At 38.2% G+C, this 25,654-nt stretch overlaps 1 protein-coding gene and 1 long non-coding RNA gene across 2 annotated transcripts in view; one reads left to right on the plus strand and one right to left on the minus strand.

Annotated features, from left to right (window-relative positions):
* The window catches only part of LOC145940587 (uncharacterized), a 36,190-nt gene extending 20,006 nt beyond the window's left edge, over positions 1-16,184 (plus strand). Inside the window, exon 5 of the long non-coding RNA XR_014426045.1 lies at positions 15,889-16,184. This is a non-coding gene — a long non-coding RNA (uncharacterized LOC145940587). The remainder of the gene's footprint in view (positions 1-15,888) is intronic.
* LOC145940583 (uncharacterized) overlaps positions 1-25,654 on the minus strand; it is a 54,570-nt gene that overhangs the window by 12,270 nt on the left and 16,646 nt on the right. The window lies entirely within an intron of this gene.

Consider the following 25,654-nt stretch of genomic DNA (forward strand, 5'->3'; position numbering starts at 1 on the left):
GCCTTCTCCCCTCGCCGCAGGTATTCTGCTAATTATAATCGCGATATCCGTATTATTAATCGCCATTATCGATTGTATCATGCTCGACGCGCCGCCGATGACACGCAGGTTGACTTTGCCTGAGGCCTGGCCGCTTGCGAGGCGTAATGCAGCTGATCATTATTGCCATAATCTCGTTAAACAACATTGTTAATAAAATTATGCTGATTCGAATAAGACAGATATAGAAATGTGAATATTCAGAGAAAAATATTAAGAAAAATCGGAAATGTCGAAGAATAAAAATTCTAGAACTGTTAGTATAATCTAAATCTTTAAATCTCGAAATCAGTTACTGTATTATTAACTACAATCAAACTATTGGTCTCATCATAACATGTCTTTGACTATATTTGCTCCGAATCCATCCAGAGAAGAAAAGTCTTTGCGTTCGCAAATAGACCACTGCAACAATTGCTATGGAAGCTATGGTCGGCCGCGCACTCTCGATTCCATTCACTCTCTTTGGTTTCCCCTAGAGCGATCCTGCGTTCGTCGCTGCCGGTAATGACGATAACGAATCGCTGTAATGGCGAGGCGGCCCGGCGATTCGTTTTCGACATCGGCGACGGCGCCGTTCTCGAAATCGCGCAGCTAGTCGGCTGCTAGGTAGGAACAGCCCCGGGACGATTATCGGAGTCGATCATTCAATTTCGCGTTGCAAATTGTCCGCGCCGGAAACTCATATCCGGGCACTTCCGGTTCTGCCTGGTGCCGCCCCCGGGAAGAGGAAGGTCGGCGCCGTCGGGCCCAGGCACCCAGCGGAGAGCTGGTTAACGACGCGGGGACACGAGGGGGCGAAAAGGGAAGAAGAGACAGACGGGGGAGAATCAGGGGGAGAGAATCGCGGCGCAGAAGTCACGGATGAGGGGTACAGCTTCATCCTGACGCGGATGAGCGGTGAACTCGCTTCCGTTTTGCCCTCCAGTCTACCTGCGCCAACCGTATTGCCCCCATTGCGTTATCATCGAATTGTAATGACTAATGATTAATTACGATTCTTCTCTCATTACGAGTTTTATAATAGGAGGAAACGTTAATCTCTCGTAAATTTTTAACTAAAAAATTTGTTTAAATAGTTTATTCTCTGCAACATCTCATCTTTATTGAATTTTTCACGTGTGTCGATGTCAATCTGATAATGAATGATTATCTTTGACTTGTCATTGATCGTATCAATCTTCATACCGATCAGAAAGAGTTTTCGTCTTTTCCACGTCGACTTTTTATTAGAGAATTTTTGTCCGTCGTTGTTGAATTTCATTAATCATCGTCGAATTTAACAAGAGCGACGATTCATAATTTTTTTCTTTGACCTATTATTAATTTTGGCGAGAAAGATTTTGTTGCTCAATTAGATTTAACTTAAATAAAAGATTAATATATTATTATAATTTCTTTTTCAAATTTATACAATTTTTACGCGCGCATCTTTCACGATATAAAATGATATTTCTCACGACGTGAGTGAAACCATTGCTGGATTGACATATTTTACACAGCAGCCGCTTATCATCAGCTAGATTACCGCGACGTAATCGTCGACGGACGTGGCAACCGCCCGTTCAGCCAAAGGGTCCGTGAAAAATAGCTGCGACCTTTCCCAGAGTAACGACCAGGTCTTCGCAACATACACGAAGGACGTGTATTAATCGTCAGCAGGTGTCAGCGTCGCTCGCTCGCTCGCGGTCTGACCGATTTCATCGTTTATTCCGACACGCATACATTAGCACATATCGGCTATTGCGCGTATACATGTGCATGATGTGTGAATGTGTATGCATGTTATTCTATTTACTGCACGATGGCAATCGTTGATTCCGTCATGAGCTACCTGCCGCGTGTAGAAACGAAGGAGGTGTGAGTGTCGGCGCAACATCAATCGAGCCGAAAACGGTCGACTGGCCACGCGGTCGTTCTCGTTTTTGAACAACAATCCCGCGTCATAAACCCGTCCGCAAAACGGCTATTTACCTACCTATCCACGTCTCTCTCTCTCTTTCTCTCTTCTGGTATGTACTATGTTGATGGGACTCTTCTCTCCCCCTCTCTCTTGATATATCCCTGTTTCCCCGCGCGACTCTCAGTCATACCCTGTATCGGGTGGGTGGTCGTGGCGCGCGGGGTAGTGGCAGTGGTGGTTTCATCGACGACGTCTATTGGAAAATTTATTCCAATATTTTCAATTAAAGTTAGACAAAGCCGCTGTTTGATAACGCTACGTGTTTCGCCGCTCTAGTTCGCCGGGGTAAAAATAATATAGCACGCGCGAATGATCAGGAGCGGCTTTCACACAACGTCGCTGATGTCGCGCGCGCGCACGAGAGGAAGAGAGAGAGGGTGAAGCTGGTGCTGGTCGGTGATGGTGATGGCGATGGTTCGTTACCGTGGACGGTGGTGGGCACGTGGGGACGAGGGACGAGATGTGGGCGACGAAGCGAGCTTGAAGGGTTGGTCGGGAGACAATACGCGATTCCGCACGAGTACCGCACAACGAGTTCGCGTCCAGCATTTCGCTCGATCTGCTCGGCGCAATTAAGTTCCCTAATGCGGAAAGAGTCGGCTGTATGTGATCGTCTGCGATTGCTACCGCGTCGTTATTGTTGGATTAGCCGGCTTGGAGAAGGCCTAGTTGTATAAGACTGTATATTTTGCAATATGACTTATATACGTGCAGGATTGAAACGAGTTATCGAATACCGCAGCTTTATATATTTATTGAAAGCGCTGAAAACGGTAGAGATATCTGACTTTGATATATGTATATTTTTTTAGCGGATCAATTTATTATTTTAATATATATATCTGTACCAGGTATATCTAAATATTTATCTGTTTTTACGTCATATATAATTTTGTGGAAGGGTATATTGAATAAATTAAAGTCAATCAACTTATATATTAATAAAAAATAATTTTTTATTAAATATGTGCAACAAAATACTTTAAAAGATAACTGTCAGTTTTAATTTCCGCGCAAACATTGACTGATCATATCTGGCGCAATACATCAAAAATATATCATTTGTGCAAAACTGCATATTTCAATAGATTCCTGTTTTAATAAATGCATTATTATTATTTGCTTCAATGAGTGTCATCATTATTATTTTATTACAAATTATATATAGTCGTGAAATTCTTTCTCGAAGTTCACAGATTTATTTTCCCTCGTATCGCATGCAAAGCAGCGACGTGCTGAAGAAATGTATTTAACTCCAGACATTTCAATGTAATCGCGCTTCTCTTAATGCATTGCGAGAAAGAACACTCAGTAGCAACTAACTGCCTACGCGATATAGGTATGTGACAATTACATGCTCGATAGCAGGACGGCCGCAAACGTCACGTGCTTGTCAAGAACTATCACAGCTTTCTGTTAGTACGCAGTAGACGTAAGAGGAAGACGAGAGATTACACACAGAGAAAACATAATAGATCTGTTTACAATACAAGAAAGAAAGTTGCAGTATTAATGTCTATATTAATTTATTCGGCACACATAAAAAAAAGAATTGAATTAACATGAGTGAAAAAATAATTTGATTTTGTAATAAGAACAAAAATAATATGAAAGAAATTATTACAACAGAAAATTAAATATACCACGGATTTTTGCAAAATTTATGGCATTAAATAAAATATCAGTTTTTGTTGAAAAAGTTTCACGGAAAAAGATATCCAATTACAGATATTAAAAAAAGTTTATTTAAAATAAAATATTCAAAAAGACAAGAAAGAAAAACAGAGAGAAAATAGATAATAAAAGTAGCACAAAGAAGCCTTAAATCTGCCTTTCATATAGTTGCACTTTTATATTTTATTATTTCTTTCTCTCTATATATATTTTAGATTTATATCTATATCTCATTTTATACATATACATATACATACATATGAATGTATGTATGAAAGCGCAGCTATAGTAATCTCAGACTTTTTATTTCGGGCGGGACGCAGGTGCAGATGCAAGTAGTGCATCCTTAAGACTAGCTCGGCCGGTGTCTCGAGCGCGGGAGTCGAAAATCGATTCGACGCCCGTGTCGTGAGCAGCGTCGTCGGCGGTCCAGGATGATACTTAATAACGCGAAATACGGTGTGCACGAGGGGAATATAAGAGGAAGAAAAAGATCGGCGCTCGGGGGCAGGGCACACGTAGGTTGGGGCGGTCGAACATATACGAGGGATATATATCGCATACGTGGATCGAAGGAAAAAGGGACGAGCCGATGAAATAATAGGACTCTCGCGCAATAGCGAGTGCCCGGCATTGTGCGAGGTTGCAGCAGCCAGGCTTGTTCAATGGGAACGGATGAATGCTAGCCAGCTTGTGTGATGCAAGAGAGCATCCCCTGCTTCTCCGCTCGTCGCTCTTTCTCTTCGGAGTCCGCGCCGAAAAGCCAAGTCCGTCGGTTTTAATACTATGCCCAGTGTCCACCACTTTGCACATACATTCCTGTTTGTAATTGAAATCTGCCCGCAGCCGCTAGTCGCGTTTTCTCGTTAGATCCCTCTTTTTTATCCCGTCGATCATCCTACTAGAATCGCGCTGGTCCCCTATCTCTATGGTCGATGCCGCTTTCGGTTTGTGATGGAATTGAAAGAAGAGGCAGTTTCTCGTTTGGTTGCATGAAGTGGTTCGGAGCTACCTTTGCTTTTAATCGACTATTAATTCGCTTACTAATTCTTAGTTCATGCTTTGAATTGCCACAGAAATGTAAGATTTAATTACTTATAATTATTTTTTTTAATAGAGGCGATTCTCGAGATAGAATCTTATTTCGTGGATTCACATTATTTTGATATCCATCAATCACTTGAAGACATGTCAAAAATTGCAATTGTTATAATAGAAATAATACACTGTTATAAATTTTGCTATGTTTTTGAAACATTGGCAAACGTTTCAGTTTACAATTCTTTTGATTTAATTTATTTCAATTCGTGTCTAAAAAAAACTATTGCATTCGAAATAAAAGATATAATTAATAAATTCCATATTTTTATTTTCTACGCTCGATAGCGTAAAAATTCTATCGAAATATGTTTGAAATTAAATGCAGAATAAAAATGTACTTTTATGAGTTTTATGTTTTATTGATAAAAATTCTTAGCTTTCGCATCTTTAATGACAGAAAAATGATTAGTGACTCAACATATTTTCTATCGAGATAAAGGTCAACTATAAATTGTTGTAAAAACTCCCATAGAATTTTATCGAACAAAGTGCGAATGATTTGGGTACCAAGTTTATATGGTGATATCAGGTTGCCTGCGACAATTTTGATACTTTTGCCCTATTTTTGCGCGAAAACAATCGGGTTCTCTGTGACGATGCAAAAATTTCCAGCTTCTATTTAGCACGACGATTTCGTCGGGCAGATGCACGCCATTTGTGACGCGTTTAAACGAGTCTCGGGCGTGCATCGCGAATTCGCGTCGCGCTGTCCGATTCCGCATCGCTATTCATACGTGAGTATTGAACGGCGCCCGTGCGGAAAGGCCACCTGGAGAGCGAGGTGGTGAGAGATAGACAAAGAGAGAGAGATAGAGATAGGTAGGTAGAGAGAGAGAGAGAGAGAGAGAGAGAGAGGGAGGGAGAAAGAGAGAGAGAGAGCATGAGTAGTGATGGTCCTCGAAGCAACGCTTGCTCGCAATTTTCGAGCAAATCGAGTGCGGATGTTCGATCGAAAGGAAATTCGATCAAATCAGATTTCATCAGAGAAATGGTCCAAATTCACAATTTATAAGCTGCATTCTAAATGCATTATACATATAATGAGTTTGTCAAATTTTGTACTTAATCAACTTATCTCGAGCTTTTCGCACAGACATTTGCACACATGTATATATATTATATAAATTTTGATATTACTTCGATATTATTGGAGTATCGTTGGAGTGCCGTTTGGAGATTGACGACGAAAGATCGATGCTCGGTTTGAAAGATTTATATTTCGTACGAGAATGTCAGTACCATCACTACACGTGCCATAGGTCACGCTCGGACCAGGTAATAGACAATCATCATTACGCATCGGTCCCTGCCCTCGTTATTATGCTGTGTGCATGCCGATACGTTATGATTTCCGATATCCCCGATAACCAGTCGGCGACGGTCATTTTGGGCGTTAAACAACGCCGGCAGAAAGACACCCATTTCTGTCACCGCGTTAATGGCTAATACGTGACGCGTTTCTAATTAACGAAGTCGAGAAACGAACGGAGACGACGAGAAGAGAGAAACGGCCTCATCGCTGTTGACGAACATATATAAAGAGAAGGACAGGGGAAAACGAAAAAAAAAAGAAATGTAAAAAATTGTAGGACTCTAGGGAAATGAACGTGTAAGTTGTTCAAGGATAATAGCGATTTTTTTAAAAATTATATTGTAATAATCAAATAAATTCGTTTTATAATCTTTATTATAGAATTATATAGTAATATATGAATATTTTCATTAATAATACGATATAAATTAATAGCTTGAAATAAGCTTTACAGAGGATAAAATTTTATCGAACATTTTAATATTCTATAAAAAAGAATTATTACATAAATTATTTTTTGATACTAAAAAAGATATTTTAATTTAATATTCTTTATTATTTTAATACTCTTAAAAGTTTACATAGATAGATATTAATCAATGTAGATGTGTAGAAAACTCCGTGATTGAAAATTTTATATTAATGTTATATTTTTTACCCCATTTTAAATACAAAACAAAAATAAAACATAGAAAATATCGCATAAAAATTGATGTTCAAGTCGTTCATCTATAGATAATGGAGAATATTTTATTTCTGAAAAAAAAGTTTATTTCATATAGCTATAATTTGCAAATTAGTAAACATATTGAGACAGATAAATGACATAAAAACAAACATCTATGAGCAACTTTATCGTATATAATATCGTCTTGTAAAGATCTTTATATTAAACAATATCTCTATATAATAGGTACTATACGATTCTACAAAGAAAAGAAAAATACAAGAAAATTATGAAAAGTCGTTTGAATAAATATTTTCTATTAATTTCGCATATATGTTTTAATTTGCGCTCTATCCTATATTTATTCATGATAAAAGACCCAGGCGTAAAAATAACAAAAAATAAAGACCGCATATCAGGCGTACAACAGAGATCATTTTTTATAAATCCTTTTACAATTGTGAGTTCGAAAGCCGGCATTCTTGTTCTATGTACTAATTAAACGACACAGAGATAATGTGTGACGTAATTTATAATAACGTATCGCATGTCGTAGAAACATTGCGTGGGCGCAACTGCATCGTTTTAACTGCAAACATCGCTTTATTCCTGCATTCGCGATAATCCAGAAAAGTCGTTTTGCCTCATGTATCCTACGTCATTAAGAGAAACGCGATCGCCTCGGGAATTATTTTCGAGAAGAAGTTCCACCTATGCACTCCTTCGCGTAAATGCGTGTAAATTTGCGCGTGAGTGCGTGCTTGAGTCACGTGTGCGTCGGCATCGTTTCGCGGGACTCGATTAAACTGCTAATACTAATCCGAGTAGTAATACTTAATAGCAGCCCGGAGCAGTGCCCGGGCCAAGTCCTCCTAAGTGAATTAACCTCGGGTTAATCTCGAGTTAAGGAAACCCCTAAGCAGACCTCGAGTGATCCTCGCTACTTCGTTAGATCGGCTGCTCCACCCTTCTTGAGCATCCGTTCGCATGAACTAACGAAAGACGGCCGTTGAGAATTCTGCGGGATTATGTCGCGATCTTTCACGTGTTGAGAAACATTTGTCAAAAATCTTAAAGATTTTAAAAAACGAATAAAAATCTATGAATTAGTTAGAGAGAGAGAGAGAGAGAGAGAGCAGTGGCTGGAAAGTGAACATTAATGCATTATTTTGAGGAAGAATGCATTAAAAATTTTTATTCTGTCTTACAGAATATACCTGGAAGGACAACTAAAATTCTGTTAATATTTAATGGAGTTGTGGTTTATGCCTCTAAGTATTCTGTAAGATAAAATAAAAACTTTAAATGCATTTTCCTCTCAAAGCAGCGTTTTGGCTTACGCGCCCCTTTTTTAATTCGATAACTTTGGCTTGGTAACGAAGGGTAACATTTATTTAATTTATGGACGAGCTTATCCAGTTTCTCGAGAAGAAGCTGCTTATATTAATCTGTTCCCGAGATCCTGAAATCACGATTCTCGAGTGGCTCTAAAGTGGTATTATCAAACAAGTTATGAGTCGCGTAAAGCGTTTAGTATAGCGTAATCGCATATCGACCATATGAGCATGATATTATATAATATAATATTTTTTTTGCGGGAGGGGAGGAAATATCTATTTTGTATGTAATTACTATTGAAAAGTATGAAATTCATTTTCTGATCAAAATGAAGCAGAATGCTGCTCATAAGTATTGCTATTATAGATAAAAATAACTAAGCCAACTATTGTCGATGTTACGAAGTTATTATTTTTATAATCACATTATATCTTATTATTCTGAGAAGGATTGTTTTCTTTACCCGTCCAAAGTATATGTATATTGTAAATTTATATTTACGAGAAACGATATAAAAACATTATTTTGCGTAAAGCATGTCTAATTATTAAAAAAATATTGCAGTTATATGCAACTTTATCGAAAATGAGTAACAATATTTTGTTGCGAAAGAATATTACTGTAAAAGAAAAATTATTTTTAATTGTATTCTAAACAATGAGAAATAATTTTTAATTGTTTATGTATATTATTTCACACTTGACAGGATATTAATTACACGTTTTGTGTTTTCTTGTTTTAAATCCATGTTCCATATTTTCTTTTACACGTAGAGAATCGTGCATTTATACGATATATATACATTCGTGCGTATTCGGTTCATTTTGTTCGCGATATATTACTTGCCTCGTTTCGGATGACGGATGTTTTGCGTCAATGTTTCACGCGTTACGATTTTGTTTGAGGTATTGCGGTTTTTAACGCTGCACGTATGTTATTTCCGCAATACGCGCGAATGAAACTCGAGGCATCTCCATCGCGATGACGCATCGTCGACGTGGTTGCAGATCGTGCAGGTTTCGTCGACAACGAACCAAGTTTTACAAACGGCTCGCCTGTCACGAAACCCGGACGTCTGCGTCCATGTGCTTGGTCCTTCTCTTGATGTTCCTCGTCCTTTCGCGTTTAATGGCTAATACGATACAATAATAACACGCTATATCACGTGTGCGAAATTTTTATTCAATATTTATGCAAAATTTTTCATTTTCTTTTATCCTCGTCCTGATTTTTAAAATATAACATACAAATTTTGTTATATTATATTAGAGTTATTTCTTGTACGAAATAATGCAAAAATATTAGATTTTATAGAAGATTATTGAATGCAAAGGTTAAAATGTACGGGTATTACATTTATAGTGTAACATTGATTCAAGAATAGGCGAGAAAGCTAATGCAGGAGAAAATAACTTGACGCTTTATGAATTTACTCTGCTGTGACAAGTATTCTGCTCTGAATATAGGTTGACAATCTTTTTTATAAATTGCATTACGAATAAATAGAATAACGTTTTATTTTATATAACAAATTGATACGTGCTTGTGGAACTGATATTGGGATCAGAAGTGTAGCACACAACAGATGGATACAGTTGTTGATTCCGTTGTTGAAATCATTTAGATTTAATTTAGTTGCAGAAATACAGCAAATCTCTATTCCTTTTCATTTAATTTCGAAGTAATATAATTTTAATTTAATTAAACTTTGTGTGCGCTTTTGTACAACAATATCTAGACTTAATTGTTAGTTTAAATGAGATATTTAATATCGAAAATTGAAAGGTTGTAATAAACGACGATTTCCGTCGTGACATTCCGATTAAGGATGAGAAACAAGTGCAAATGCATCGAAAGATCCGCGTTAATCCGGCAGAAATGGGACATCCTGTATAAAAGAAACCATTCAGTTTTAACACCCTGGCAGTCCGCTAACCCAGACGGGAGTAAAGCCGGTGAGATAGCCTTTGAAAAAAAAGGCTGTCCGGAGGACAACGGCGCGTCGCGCTGCTCTCACGGCCGTGTAATTATTATCGATTCCATTACTGCGCCCGTAATACTCTCGACAAAATTACCGCAGTCGCCGTATCATATCGCAATCGTTACGACCGGCTCGCGTTTAATCAGCGCTTACGATGATATTACATGAGAGTGCGGCCCACGGTGTGAAATTATTATAAGCCGTGTGCCCGCTAAATATTCCGTGAGCGGCCGCTAATCGGCGTTAACCGAGTTAATAATAGGCGCATTCGATATGCGCGCCCAATTTATTCGTTGTTCGTTATCGAGGGAAGAAGAACGGTCGACGATGGTGATGACGATAAGAAGGAGGATAAGATCATAGGGGTGGCTAAGAAATATAGAGCGCGTGCGCTGTAAAGAGAAAGAGAGAGGGAGGGTTGGCAGGCATTGTTTGCACATGTACGCAAGAGAGACGAGGCGACCAGGGGATGAGCGGGAGCGAATGAGTCGATGAGTGGAATACTTAATGAAATTGTGATGTTACTTCCCTGAAAGACACCTTGTAGAGGTCAACACACACGGATATATACACGAGCGAGCAGAGCGTAAAGTTCATCCCTGTATCACGAGAGCTACCACCATATATATTCCCTGTACGCATATCTGCGTGTGCGTGGTTTTGCGTATGTGAGCGTATGCATATGTATGTACATGTGTATAAACACGCGAGTCGGATGTCCTGCTACCTGCAATGGTGACACGCGTGCTCTTTCGCCATGGAAAAGCTTTTCGCAAAGCACCGAACGAGAGTTTTGTGAAAAGCGCAATTGACAGCGCCTTCCTATTAGTGGACGAGAAAATATCAGAGGAGGGGAAAAAAGCATCAGCGTACGTAGAATGGCAGAGAGACAGTATTGTGAGTCGGAGCGATAGAGACGCATCTGATAAAGTACTTATCCTTCTCTCTCTCTCTATTTTTTTTTTTTTGCATTAATCGGTTAAATTTCCATATACGTAAAGCTGATGCCGTAGAATCGTCGTGATATTCCATGAAAATCTGCTCGATCGTTCTTCTTGTTCTCTTTGAAAGACGAGAGTCCAGTTCATCTCTAGAATCGCCGATAAAAAGTGCGATTGAGTTTGGGTAAAATAGTTTATCCGTCTATGGAAAAAAGTCGGTTTTCTTCTTTCGTTCGAGGCATTTTTTACGGCAATAATTAAAATTATGAAAGGAACAGGAAGTTTACGCGACTTTATGCTTTGCCTGCAAACTTAAATTACAACTATGCACAGTATCCGAATATATCGTAGCTGTAATGAACGCGATCGGAAAAAATTTTGAAAAAAAGACGATAAAGTTCGCGGTAAAGTTTTCAAACTCGTTTCACATCAAATATATAAAACTTTCGCCGTGTAAAAAAAAAATTAACAATTCGTTAATTGAATAATTCACACTAGTCGCTTTAAATGTATATCAAATAAATCCATTTTATCGTCAGATAATGACAGGAGCAACTCAGTTTTTTGAAGGAGAATCGATCGTACAGGCCGCTAGATTGAACCGAAAATCAGTAATCGATTCGCGACTAAAGTTCGATCTTTACTATCGTTCGTCCCAGAGGCGCATCGTGATATGGAACAATGCTACGGTGTCTTGTAATTATGTTAAGTACGCCATCGCATAAGCCGTATAGTGCACCGACTATAGTGAACTATCACCGCATCCGATAGTTGGTTGCCACGAGATTCACCCTCGCAGACGTCGAGAGGAAGATGGGATGCGGGGGTGGAACGGGAAGGAGATAGGGAAGAGCATATTGCGCGAGCCGGCCTATAACGTAACGCTGTTACAGAGTAGCGCAACCGACCGCTCTTGTATGATCAGATGCTAACTAACAGTACTTTGGTAGCGCGCATGCTTAACGCATGGCACTATTGAGAGTATTTGCCGGCATCGCATCTCGTATGCCACAATTTAATTGCATTTGGACACAAGTTTTTCAGGCTCTCGCGAGCGCGCGTACCTATATTGACTCTCTAATACATGTATATACATGTATATATATATAATATTATGTAATACTAATTTATTTATAGATCATGATGTAGAATAATTCTCCGAGATAGATAAATCATATTTAAAAAAGAAAAATAGAAACTATAGAAATAGCGTATTTCTAAATATAAATTTTAATATTTTATTTCAAACCATTTTAATATATCTTTTTATGTTCTACAACTCATCTATTTACATATACGTATGTATATATATTTCTATGATTCTTTTTAAATATAATTTATCTATCTTGGAATTATTCTATAGATCTATGAAATAATAATAATTATTTAATATATTATTAATATTGTAGAAAAAATATGAGATTCTAATTGCAACAAAGAAAATATTTTGTATTTACATAATCAAGAGAGAGAATGCTTTATCATCAGTTATATTAACAATTAATTTTGTAATTGTAATTTTTCTCATGGATCAAAATTATTTTCTTGAAATTTTTCATTATGTACATACATTAGAAGCATGCTGATACCCTTTCGAAAATTTGTAACTCGTGTGCAGCTATGGTCACATGTACCAGAGGTAGTCGGAAAGCGTTGTAGCGAGAGTGACGATAGGGAGATCGAGAGCGAGTGCGAGAGAGAAGGTCAACAGGAGGAGAGTACCGTTGATGGTTGACGTATCTGTATGCCGCAGTGACGGCAGACAAGCACGTATATCAAATAATTAGATTTCGGCCTGAAACGTCAATAACCATGTCAAACCATTACCCGTGCGAGACCCCGTCGACCGGTTCAGTGCTGGTTGGTCGGTCGACCGACGACCGGCCAGGAAGAGCCGCATGCCTGTCTGACTGCTAGACTGCTGCCTCTCCTGCCTAGATAGCTGGCTGGCTGACTGGCTGGCTGGTTGGCTGGCTGGCTGCTCGCGAATTTAACCGAGTTAGCAAACAACTCATTTAACGAAATTAGGGCCCCGAGCGTCGCTTAAAATCGGAGAAATAAAATTACGCTGCGAAGCGACGGAGAGGGTGACCGGCACCAGCAAACAGGAAGGAAAGGGAGACGTCCGCTTCGCGTTGAGACTTCGCTATGTTGCTTGCTGTTACTGCTGACGCGCTGGTCACGCTGGGCGAAAGGAATTTTTTAATGAAAACTCGTTACTAGGCTAAACTCGTGGCTTCGCGCGCGGTCTCACGGCGAATCAGAAATATATAGCAATATGCGATAATTGCTTTTTACATGCTGCAGCTAGATACTCGTTGACTACGAACTTGTGTTAATAAATTTGGCACAATTTTCCAAAACCTTCTACGTTCTATTTCTGTAGACAGTGTTTTCGTACCTGTATAAATGCGGAATACAATTTGTGTGTACATAAAACATAAATTTATATATTCTATTATATAGAAAAAATATTTCTCTATATATAATATATTAAAAAATTGCCTTTATAAATATCAGCATAAAGAAAAATGAGAGAATTTCATCGTAACGAGGATAAAATCTACATCTTTTTTATTTCTATAATGACTTACAAGTTTTACCCCATAAAATATCTATAACATTCTCGATATTCTGGAAACAAGACTGCGGAAAACATCCTATATACGTGAAATGAGAAGGATAATTTTGATATACCGAACCTGAGAGAGACAACGAGAGAGAGAGAGAGAGTGTGCGTGTGTTTTGTGTGTTTGTATGCGAGTGTAAAGTGCGAAGGAAATGTCGTCGACGACGTCAGGCGTTGCCGTTCGGACGAAACAATGCACGTTGCGCGCCTTCCGTTCGAGATATGATTCGAGAGTGCCGTTTGCTCGACGTTTCATGCTGCTCGCGCGAGCGACACACGCGCGCGCACGCCGCAATCGCCCTTATTGTGCGCACGGGGTACATTGTACGCGAAGAGAGAGACGATATATATATAATATATATATATGTATATACATATATATATAGAGTAACAGGTTCAGCGAGTCGGTCTGGCTATCGCGGCTTTACTATCTGACAGCCTCTTCCCTCGTCTTCACCCTTCATTCTAACGTCATTGTCCCTCGCCTTCAACATCCCCTTCCTCATTCGCAGCGACTCGCGGCATGCCGCGAATTCAGGAAGTGACGACACTTTGCTACCTTTTTAACCGACTATTGTTGTCTCTCGGTTACCGGTGAAAAGTGGAACAGGTGGAACAGAATATCTAAAAGAATCGAATTATGTATTGAAGGGAGACAGAGATGTATTATTTAAATATTCCATTTTCAATGGATCCTTCTTGCGTAGTGTATATATTCGCGTGTACGAAGAAAATTCAATTGTGAATTTAATCGGTGTCGTTCTCTCCGACATATTCAATTTCTACGAATGGTTTTGTCACTCCTGAAAATTGAGTCGGCGATGTCATTCGATCGAATTGACTGGTCCCGTGTCATAAAATAGATATTGAAAGATAGAGATTGCTGTTTGTTTCAAATTTATTTAATTACATTCGGCCACGGTATAAAATGAATATACAAACACGAAAGTCGAATGTACAAAAGAAATAATTTCCAAGACGAGCTCGAGTGAATTTTCCTGATTTAAACCTCCATAGAAAAAAAAAATGGTACCTCTCTTTTTTCTCTTTCTTTTTTTTTTCATACAGCTTTGACGAGCTTGCAAAGCGCGTGAACGTGTTTCACTCGCCGGTTTTTGAACTACGTGAATCGATAAATTCGTAATCTCATCTCGCGATCCTATTAGCCGGTGCGCTAAAGAGAACTCGCCGTCGTATGGCGGCGAGCAATAAGAGTTTGCGCCGGCCGAAATCGAGTTATTTACCTGATTGCGAGTTTTGTGAAAAATCGTAATGAACTTGGGTCGCGAGTGGATCCCTCAACTTTCGCAATTTAAACGTCGAGCTCGGTCGGATAATTGCGCAGGTCGCGGAAGCACGAGGTCGCGCCACGCGGAATTAATACTCCCGGCGCTCCTAAATCCGTACGGGATCATTGTGCGCGATTTTATCGTGCGCGCGAGATCTCTCGCCTTTGAACTGAAAAGGTGTTGGCGTTTTCTGCGAGCGAGAACGTCCCGGACTTTTCGCCGATGTAAGATCTTCTTTTTTCCTCTGCCGGCCTCTTCGCCAAAATTTAATTACCAAATCGCGAGATGGCGTTTGCCCGCGACGAGAAATATATATTTGCATAGGCATTTATTAATTTCCTGACTTTGCAATCTTTATCTTTCTTGTTCCTCGCGCGGTATCCCGTATTAATATCCTGCCTTGCCATTGTCTTTGGATTTACGGCTAAGCTTCCCGTCCTGCGCCTCTTATTCAATTAAACTTTGCGAAACAAACGGTAATGAATTTAGATATTCCGAGATGCGTTCAACTCTTGTAGAAAAAGATACGTCTTCCATCTTCTCTTGTCGCGCTCGACTCGCGAGAGACTCCTTTTCGAGTTCACCGACACTATATAAGGGAATAAGCCCCGGTATTAAGTTGACCGCAGTAGTATAAATCATTCTCTAGACAGACTCCTTATAGCGTATTCCACTTTAAGTAGTAACCACCGATCATATAGTCAGACTACTTTGCTTTATCGCGTATCTATAGATCGGTTGAAACAACACATCAGACATTTAATTATTAATATATGTTATAAATATATGAAATAAATTTTAATATGTTTTAATAAGATAGAGTGAAATTATTAATTAATTATTAATATATAAGTTAACAATAAGATAAATATTAATATGTTTTTAATAATATCAAATAAAATAAAAAAGAGAGGCACACACACAGAAAATAACTGTTAATAATTGATATTTCAGATCACAGAGAGATCGAAGGGGTTGATACTTCCATGTGTCGCAGTTGTTCGAATGCAAAGGTTGGAATCGGGCACGATCGCCAGCAATGATCCTCCAAGTAAGTCAAACGAGTTATCTAACGGCAATAAAGGCACGTACCATACAGTGCGATGGGCGGTTCTCGTTGTCGCTGATAGTAGCAACTTCCTATCGGCTTTTCAGACGATTGCTACCATACTCGCGCTCGCTGATCGACTCTATAGATAAGCAAACAGCCGAAGGCGCGATACGTTATATTGTCGATTCTTGCATATCTACGTGCCGTTTCCGTATGTCGCTCGATCAATGTGACCCGCTTTTTTGTTTCTCGCTCTCAGGAAGCGACTGTTCTCTTTCTCTCTCCCTTCCTCCTCTATCTTTTTGCGCGAAGCGAAATATAGACAAAAGATGACGTCTTTCCGTGTGGAAAGTAATTCAACGTTCAGCGTGTCGGAAAATGAGCAAGGGTTCTGACGGATTTCGCGGATCGCGGCTTTGGCGACGGGGAGACCCTTGCACGTGGAACAATTTCCACTTAACGTCCCATGCCACCATCGCGTAGTCGCAGCCATATACATCTAATACGGCGGAATGGCGCGCTATTACGTTGTGTTTAGTGTTAATCCTGATAAACGTTAGAATTAGGCCGCGTAATGCGCGCGTATAAAGCTCAAACGCTGCGTTAAAACAGCTTATATAATAGCGATGCGATATTGGAACTCGTACAGAAATTTAGTTTGACGGATTAAAATGAAAATTTCTGCGATATATAAATAAAAATTAATATATTTTTAATTGTACATCTTTTTTATAAATATAAATTCTCCCTAATATTTATATTGAGATTCTCCCTAAGATTATATAAGATTCTCCCTAATATTTATATTAAAAAAAACGAGAATATAATAAATTTTATTACATATATATATATAGCTAGAATTTATTTAGAAATAAATTTATAAATTTCTCTTGTATCGCTTTTTCTTTTTCTTTTATCTTTATTGGTAGAATTTTAGTGTACGACAAGGAGATATCGTAGAATTTTTGAGCACGTCTACGTATATGAAAAGTTTCCTTTGATCCTCCGTGTGACACATATATGTTGTACTTGCGACGTAGGGACATCATATTTTCTTGTTAAATTATGACGAAAATCTTATATGTGTCAAATTGAGATAAAATCTTGAAACAAAATGCTTATTTAAAAAGTTTACTCATGTATGCATCAATTTATTTATTTATTTTTATTATTATATATTTTTGTATTCTTTTACATTATACATTTATATATAAATGTAATAATGTATATATATACACATATTTTTATTATATATATAATGTGAATATCTATATTATTTTTCGTGCGAGTAAAAACATACGTGTAACACGGATTTTTTTATCTATGAATTTGTACATGATAATCAATCTCTCACCTACTTGCTGATAGATTCCAAATTCAGTGTTATTTCCGTCTCTCTAAAAGTACCGTGCCTATTGTATTCATACACTGGGCACGAAGATTGAAGGCAGGGAAAGGAATACCCGGTGAAAACGAGGCAGGAAACGAGAGAAGACGAATAAATTTGCGGCAAACCGTCCCCTCAAAACGCGGCATGCAAATGGCTCCTGGGGCAATTTCAAATTTTACGATTCTAAAAGTCGTAGGTGCGACATTCCCTCCTGCTACTTTTACCTCCGTGAAAGTTACCCCTGCGGCTTTCCACCCGTTCTCCCTATCGGCGAGAATCGTATTCACCCCACCCGTTAAAATGTCTCGCTAAAAAGTTCTCATTCACGGAAATTGTTCTCTGCGCAATGCGTCCAAAAGAGGATATTCCCGTCACGTTCGCTCAATTATTATATCTAAACGAAAGCGCGCGAATCCCATCGCCGACTTTCTCCGGAACCATTCAGGTTGGAATACTGCGAAAAGAGCTCATTAAATGCCCTTTGGGGAAGTGTTCCTAGATGCGACCATTTCGTGCGATGCTACTTTTACAGGATTCAACTGAATTGGTAGATGATATTTTATTCTAAATCATATAAAACTGATTTTACATTATAAATATTAAAATTATTAATTATATTAAAATAAATTATATATTTAATAAGTTATATAAAACGTAACTTGTAAAATAAAAAATATGTATACAAGGCCTAATCAATAAATTTTTACTGTTAATTGATATAAACTCTTTAAAATACTATACATATTTTTTTAAAGTTGAATTAAAAATAAAATATAGATACGCTTGGGATAAACTGTTTGGAATGTAAAAACATAGGTATTTCTAAGAATTCGCTGTGTCCATCGATCTTCGTTAATCCGTGTCGTTACGTTTTTAAGCGGAAGAGGACGAAAGGTTATCCTCAAACGGTCGAGAAATGAATTCTGGTGCGATGCGCTTTTCCTTTCAGCGTTTTAACGAAATTTTAAGTATATCCGCGGCCCAAGGTCGATTTCCATTTCCGGCATCTCGCGCAGCATCCCTCCCAATTAAAGAGCCCGCCGAAGTTTCTTGTGCTGCGAGCACCAATTTCCTCGCGCATCTCGCCAAAGACTGGATGCGCAATTCTCGCCAATCTAAGTTCGCGACGACTTTAATTATGCGTAGGCTACATCGAGCATCCGGAACAACGGGACGAAAGAAAAAGAGAGATAGAGAGATTGTAGAAGGAGGAAAAGGGTGAATACAGCCACGCTAAATTTAGAACGTTCTCTCGCGACATTAAGAGCAGATAATATCGAGCGACATTCTTTTGATCGGTGAATTTCTTTCGCATTAAATCCCTTGCCAATCGCACGTTCCGTCTTATTATCGAGCCATGGAACAATCACGTATTTCTCTTGCCTCGATATTGATAACTCCTCGTATTTTTTGCTCCTAATCTATTGTGCCGCGTTACAATAGACATCAGTAGAACATTTCCAATCTGAGCTATTATCTCTTTGTTCCTTGTTATCCGCGAAGATACTACCAGAGTGAAACCTCAATTCGTTCTCGAGGTTCTCGAGGAATCGATCTCTCCGAACAATCTATTCACTACACATGACGTTAAATCACGTTTATTAATGATAACACGCGATTATAAATTATAAATAAAGATTTTCCCTCTTCCACTAAAAGGTTTAACAGTATAAATGTCATTATTTTGCGTTGATAACGTCATCAGTAACAATATGCAACGTTGTCGATGAAATTATTTCTACCTTCACATTCAATTTATCTCTCACACAGAGCTTCTATCTAAAACCACTAAACGAATCTTTTCTATAGCCCTTTTTCGCATTTAACGATAACCACCAATAACACTGCTCTGATAACGTCGCCAACGACAACATATCTTTTCACCGCAATCCCTACTAACGGTCGCAATTTAAAACCGTTAAACGCGCACAAACGAATCTTTCTTTATGATCGTGAAATTTATATGATTGCGCTCGATTTTCGCTTTGCACCTATAGGAGCGCTTTCGTTTCACTCGCTAACTGAAATATTGCGCCGATAACGAGGACATACGCACGACTTTATGGGAGTTAGAGCACGGAAAGAGAGACACGGAAACTATCGATATTTCGCATATATATAGGGTAATGTAAAAAAAAGATATTCACGAATATAGAATAACACATACAATTAACAAAAAAATGCCAAGATAACATAACTTCGCAAAAATCACTTTCGAAATCTGATTAAAAATTTATTTTTAGAAGCCAATATTATAATATATGAGCAAACTGAGATTGAAATGATTTAATAAAAATTCGTTATTGATAAGCGTTGCCGAATATAAAACTGATGTATTGTAATTTGTATCTAATTGGCTTTCACAAGTCAAAAATAAAAATCACGTGTATTTCTGTCAAAGTTAATTCGCCAACTTGTAACTGAATATATTTTTCGTCCACTTTTGTGAATATTGCACTCTCTAGATTTTTTCGGTCCTTTTTTGCGATCACCCTATACATTGTTCATCGTGCCGGGATCCATTCCGTCCAAGTGGCGAGCACGTACGTGTAATCTCGCCGCATACACGCGCGATTCCGCGCCAGATATCAGGGAGCACGACCGGAGAGCTTACGAGGGATCAATGGTCGTTCAATGGCGTTTTATCCGACCGGGGTTTAAGCGTTAATTTTTGCGAATGAACTGGGTGACCGAGCCGCGAGCGCGGCTTTGGCAGGCGTGCGTGCGCGACATTTATCGAATTTACAACTTTCCGGGGTGCCGCGCGAATTTATCGATGGGATTTGACGGAATTTCGCGAACGGTGTCGTACGTTTCGTGTAGCTCGCGTCACGAGTTGTGCGAGATTTCGAGACAATAAAATATTTTATTTTATATCTCAAGATAATAATTTTTTAAAGATGCATACGGTGTTATTTATATTTTTTTTCGATAAATGCAAGCTATAAACATGCAGCAGCAATTTAATTAAAACAAGATGTAAATAATGAATTAAACAAGGAATTATTTAATCAAGTAAACTAAGGTTTATATATATATATATATTTTCAATTAAATATTATCATAGTCTCTCCAGTTTGCAGAAATAGTCTATCGAATTTTAAAATCATAGTAAAAAGTGATACAAAGATAATTTTCCATTAAATTGGGCAAAACTTTGTGTTACTTTGTCATTAAACTTTAAGAATTTAAGAGTTATAATGAGATAGATCGGGGTGATTCGCTCTTCCTTCTCAAAGACGGTTATAAGTGACCAGCGTTAACATTAATAGTGTTCTGTTTTAGATTTGAATATTTCAAAGACTCGTGAATATTTACTTAATGGTGTTATCACGAGCATAAATATGGTTTTAGCTCGCGGATTATTCACGCATAAATTATATGCGCGACGATAACGCGAATAATTATTTAATTTAGTTCTCGCGGTTAACTTTAGACGCGCAAGAGCTCTTCTTTTTTTCATGGCTTTTTAGTTTTAATTTGTATTCCTTTATGTAAATTACGTGAACGTTGATCTCGCGCTTATCTTACATTATTATGTTTGCTGCGAATTAATTATATCTTTCGTCTTCCGCGACAGAAGGTATCTTATTTTTGCTGAAACATTTTATTCTATTTTTTTAGAAATAAATTCTTTCTCTCTCCTCTCTCGAGAGGATATTCTCTTACGTAAATTTTCGAAAATTAGCAATGATTGAAAAATGTTTCTCTTCTTGCTTCGATAAATATATGTGGCGAATCTGCATCTCTCCAGTTGACCATTGTGCTTAACGGGTGACGCAGGTAATTGCTTATGGCTCGATGGCCCAATTCATGCTTAATGATCCATCGTTTCGGTTGGATCGCGAAATTGGATACGAGCGATAATGATACCATTGCGCGAAACGCTCGATAGACAACGCGAACGATAGACAAAAGAGTGAGTCCGAGTAACGTAACAATACGCAAATGACAATTCGACAAATTATATATGCGTATTTCGAGTCTGCCAACCGTGTCAATTCGTGCGATTCAATAGCGATTTTTCGCCTTATCAGAATCAATCGCACGTATCAGATAGTATCGATATTGCATAAATAATAATTTTAATAATTCGTGATTTATTATTACAGTTTCAAGTAAGTTCGAGAAAAAAGAGGAATTTTTATTTTAATTGACTAGTCTCATGATTCGGACAACTATTTTTTTTATCTCGAGTAGTTATTTACATAAGTAATCGACGGTTATTACCGTATGCGCAAAGATTCTTTTTAGATTAACTTTATTTATTTTGGATGTTAAAGATTAATAAAATGCACGAAACCAAAATGCTTTTCGTTAAAATTTGCGATTTAATATTCGTGAACGCAATCTCGAAATTGTATCGAAGAACTCCGCGATCTCCGCGGCGATTGTTCGAATGAGAGAAAGCCGAAGCTTCTCTCCACGAGAACGAGAAGGAAGAGAGTCTCTCGTCCCGTGTCTCACGAAGATGATCCCGACAAAACCGAAAGACAATCCGACTCGGCGGCTTAACAGCTGTCTGTCGGCTTAACCGGAGACGGGAGAAGAAGTTGGGAAAAAGCGATGGCAAAGATCACGGCAACTCGCGAACGGGTCAGGAGAGCTTAGTATGCATTGCGTGATAGCTCGCGTATATCCATTATATTACGCTTCTTCTCCTTCCTCTTTTCTTCGTCCTTCCTCTCGAACTATATTCAGCGGAAGAGATTTTCTGCCGGGTGGTTCCTCGCTATTACCCAGCCTCTCTCTCTCTCTCTCTCTCTCTCTCTCTCTCTCTCTCTCTCTCTCTCTCTCTCTCTCTCTCTCTCTCTCTCTCTCTCTCTCTCTCTCTCTCTCTCTCTCTCTCTCTCTCTCTCTCTCTCTCTCTCTTCTTGCTCTCTCATATATATCCTTTATATGCACGCGTTATATCAGACCGGGTATTTCGTGAATGCGATCCCCCGGCTTCACGTATATGTTGGCGAGCAATCGCGACGGTGAGAAAAGAAGAAAATAGGGTGAGGGAGGGGTATATAGGTGCGGAAGGGATAGGGATGCAGTGATCTATGCAACGACCACAATTTGCGCGATCATCTTCACGTGCACGCGCGTCGCTCGGACGTGATTTTGTCGTCGGGAGAGACGGGATTGAATTGCGCGGAGGGCGAACGTGCTAACGCGCACCTCCTTAACGCCTTAACGACGTACATACAGATTGTACGTTTCCCGAAAATCTTGCTTTATTCTATATATCGCGCGTTGTTATAATAGTACGCGCTTCATTTTTTTTTTTTTTTTACGGGGGGCATTCTATTTCAATTTCGGCTACAATCGCTTTCCTATATACGGAGGGAATTATTCCTCGTTTTTTTGTTCTCGTCTTAGAAGTAGGATTTGAGCTCGACGATTCATTTCAGTATCACTTAACGAGAGAATTCTGGCGTTAAGAATTTAAAATCGACTTCAAATGTCTCTATACTGTACATGGAAAATACTGCGGAACGTGATGAAGCTGTATCAGAGTAGAAAGAGACTTTAAGATTATGCAATCTCTGCAGGAAAATTACCAACGAATAATCCGACGGCACATTGAAATTAAATTAAATTTCTCATTTCTCTTATACTAAATGGTTCAGTAATTATTTTTATTCTAATGGAAAGAGATATCTCTGTTGACTGGTTAATTGTCGTTTGCTATATTTTCTTATAAATTATGAAATTAAGTAGAAACAAAGTTATTGTATAATTGCTTACACAAATTATAATAGATTATTATTATTTACGCGGAATATTTATACACGGTTTTTCACGAATTTCTCACATACAGAAAAGGTGGACGCTGAAGATGCGTTACAAGCAAAACATAGCTGAAGGAAACGAAACGGCCGGTGAATAAAATAAAATTTTACAGGCGTTCGAAGGCTTTGCCTTTAATTTTATTGCCAGCTGTTTTCCGTGAAGCTCGCCATTGCCCATCAGAAGGAAATTTAATTTTTTACAAGGCTTAAGTGTTAGTATCGGCGATTTCACTCGCTTTTAAAACCATCGTTATAGTTATTGCGTGCGGTTGATATATTTTTGGAGTTTGTTGTTTTCAAATATCGTATCGTGGAGGATAGAATTGTCGCTAGCGCGCCTCTTTCGCGTCTTTATTTCAGACATTAAGCTATTAATGTAATTGTGATTACTCGTGAAACGATTATTGTTTGCCCGATGTCTACCTGAGATAAAAATTTAACAAAAAATTAATTACTTCACATATAGTAACGTTTTTTATATATATTTTTGCTTTTCTTAATATTGAAAAAGAAATCTGGCGAGTAATATAAATTAAGCAATATAAATCTTTTATTGTTTAAAATATTATTAATATAATAAATTATGTTTAATTTTCAATAGTATTATATTTGACTTTTATAAAAAAAGAATTTTATATATGATAAAAATTCTCTCTCTCTTTCTCCTCCCTCTCTCTCTCTCTCTCTCTCTTTCTCCAATATAAAAAGTTGAAACAAAACTTAATATGTATTGTTATCAAAAGATTTAAAAATACTGATAAAATTTTTTTTATTGCGTAATTTAAAGATTGGCATAATTTGATATAATTTTTTATGATCGAAAAAAAAAAATTGTTTAAATAGCAATTAGATTGCTTTAAAGTCAATGAGAGAAGTGAAATTGCGTGCGCGTTTCTTTACTCGTTTTCTCAATTTGATTATGCTAAGCATGCAATGATTTCTATTTGTACACCAGTCGATCTTTAATCCATAAATGCACATGATGAAAAATTTTCTGTCATTTTCTGTCGAATCGGGATTGCTATATAGGCATCAATAAATCATTAAGGGTAATCTACGCTTTTATCACGAGCTCTTTCTTTTTTGGCTCTTACGTATTATTATCTCTCTGATTACGCGATTAATGCTCGTTAAAAGCGATCTCGTCAGAAATTACTACTGTTGGCAAAAAAAAGAAAGGAAGATAATTATTTGATAATAGTGAGGAGCTTTACACACCGTTTTTTCTACGTGTTACGCGGAAAGAAAGAATCTATTTGCAATAAATTTCAGTTAATCGAGAACAACTCAATTCGCGTACAATTTGATTTTACACAATTACAAGGATGAATCGATGAAATCTCGCGCCGTTGCGCGAACAAGCTCGACCTCTTCTTCCTTCTTCTCTTTTTTTTTCCGACGAAGAGGAGATATACGCATATTGGCGCGGAATTTTTCCCATGAAATCAATCAGCCCGACTGAATTCACCGTTGCTGCATTTCGCATCCGAGCGCGAGATGCGCGATTCGTCGTCGTCGTCGTCGGCCTCTTCGCTTTCTTCACCGATTCCTTTCACGACGCCCTCAATCCCCTGCCTCGCAGGCAGGAAAGGAAAATACGTAAACGAAAGTAGATGTATGCTGCGTAGATAGGATTCTCCCGCCTATACGCACAGACGAATCGCTACGAGTTCATTGGCTAGGGTTATATGTTATATGGGGGTCCGATATTTTTCCACCGATCTTTTCAACGGATATTCCATGCAAGGCCAACGTCCTCGTATGTTCTTATTACCAAGACTATGCATTTCTCTCTAAAACAGTCGTCGTCTTGATATCGAAACTAGATTATTTGTCCTGCTCATGAAATGTCATTACAAGTCATAGCTGTCAAGATTTTTTTTTTTTACGAAAATATATGTGAGAGCAGGATTTTTTTATATCAAATTAAAATTTATAAAAAAAAAAAACAATAATTCTTATACTGAAAAATTTTATTCTTAAATGTTCTCTGATATGTTGCTTATTTAATATTAATATAATTTATGTTTAATTATATCGAAAGAAAAGCCAAGAAGCTTTGATTGTAAAACTTAACGATATTCATATAGCATATTTGCCACGATTATATTTCACGTGTATTGTTTCATGCTCGATGGGACGGACGGGATACTAATTATGAAGGTTTACATATATAAATCGCGCGCAGTCTTCGTCTCTCTCTTTCTGGTATCTCTCCTTATTTCAACATAGATGCGCTAGATTAGGCGGACCGGCTGGGAGATCCGTCGTTATTCCGCTTGATTATCGGCCCGGCACCGAATTAGCGTCCTTATAGTATCATCCTCCATTCTCGCTCACTCTCTTTCTCTGATCCTATCCTCTTACTTTCTTTGTAGCTCCCTCTTTCTTTGTTCACTTTATTTACCTCGAAGCTCGGTCTTTCGTTGCATCCTCTTTTACGCTTGCGAACCATCCAGTCCCCCTTTCTCCTCCCTTTCCTCTTCTCCATCCTTCAGA

This window comes from Prenolepis imparis, unplaced genomic scaffold, assembly GCF_030444845.1.
Source record: "Prenolepis imparis isolate NDT839.2.m4 unplaced genomic scaffold, iyPreImpa1.0 SCAF_9, whole genome shotgun sequence".
NCBI classification, from domain to species: domain Eukaryota; kingdom Metazoa; phylum Arthropoda; class Insecta; order Hymenoptera; family Formicidae; genus Prenolepis; species Prenolepis imparis.